This window comes from Pterocles gutturalis, unplaced genomic scaffold (assembly GCF_000699245.1).
Source record: "Pterocles gutturalis isolate BGI_N339 unplaced genomic scaffold, ASM69924v1 scaffold30072, whole genome shotgun sequence".
In the NCBI taxonomy this organism is placed as follows: Eukaryota; Metazoa; Chordata; class Aves; order Pterocliformes; family Pteroclidae; genus Pterocles; species Pterocles gutturalis.
Window position 1 is genome coordinate 2,255 of NW_010108821.1, and position 1,400 is coordinate 3,654.

Sequence of the window (1,400 nt, forward strand, 5' to 3'; positions counted from 1 at the left end):
ATGCTCCTAATGAAACCCGGGGCGCCGAGGGGGCTGGGGGTGAGGCAGAGAGGAGCGAGGCTTTCTGTTTTATTGGCATTTGGTAACAACGGAGCAAACTTACCCCGAAGATGCCAACGCTGCAATTTTCCACCATCTAAACACACAGGGGGTAGATTTTGAAATTCATTTATCGCAGTCAGCAAATATTACCGAGACGTATTTCAGTTAATAACGACACCAAACCTGCCCAACTCCAGCGTTACCCCAGCCTGCCTAACCCCCCCGACACCCCCCCAAGCCCCTCGCAATGCCAGCTATATTTCCCAATCCTTCAACCTTCAATAGGAGTTAAAGACTCTTTTAAACCTCTATTTTTTTCCCTGTGCCCTGGGTAGGTTTCTGCTGCTTCCCATTGCATCCGTCTGCGCGGGTTTGACACGAGAAAGGTGAATTAAAGCCGGTTTCCCTCCTGCCTGCTTTCAACTGAGGGACAATTTTCAACCTCCACAACATGGGAAAGATGAAAAAGTTGAAATCTTTCGGTCAGTCTGTCTTGCCAGGGCTTTGGTAAAAAAAAAAAAGACTTGAATTAAAATTGGCAGTGGGAATAGGCAGGGATTGAAGAAAGAAAAAAAGAGAGACAGAAAGAAAGAGAGAAAACAAAGATAGTAGCGGAATAAAACTTTAAAACCATCCTTAGAGGAATAAGTTAAGTAAACACGTTTCCTTTATTTTGTGTAGGGATAATTTAAGTCGAGTCTAAGAGCCTTATCAAGTAATTATTGTTGTTGGAGTACTTGCAATGGTATAATTAAGGCTTTTTCTCCCCTAAAAGATAAGTTAACATTTTATTTTTCTCAACACTTTTATTGTCAATTGAGCAGATTTTGGTTTCATCTTGGACCATAAAACCCCAGAAACGGTGCACAGAAGTAAATAGGGTTTTGCAGCCTGGTGTGGGGATGCTGGATGCTAGAATATTCAAGAAAGTTTTTTTAAAAAAAATCCAGTAAAGTATTTTTTAGAAAAGAAGCTATCTTATTCTATAGGTATTTACAGGCGTCATCTCACCTACTGAAGTTTGTAAAGTAAAAAAAAAAAGCAGGAATTCCCGTTCATACATGGACCCAAGAAGGCGGGAGTGAAGTTGTTCTTGGAAGTTAACATTTTTATCAAGTGCAGTAGAATTTTATGGTCATGGTGTGACGGTAAGTCACCAATGCACCAGAAATCAATGGCCGATCTTAAATCATCCCCATACTGTACTCAGATTCCTGATGAAAGGAAAATGTTTCTATTATAAGAAAAAACAAGTGGGGATGTGTGGATGTGTGTGTGTGCGCCCGTGTGTGTGCCTGCGAGAGAGAAGATAATTTATAAATACCCAGTGGAGAAAAGATTTATTAGGAATTCATAGG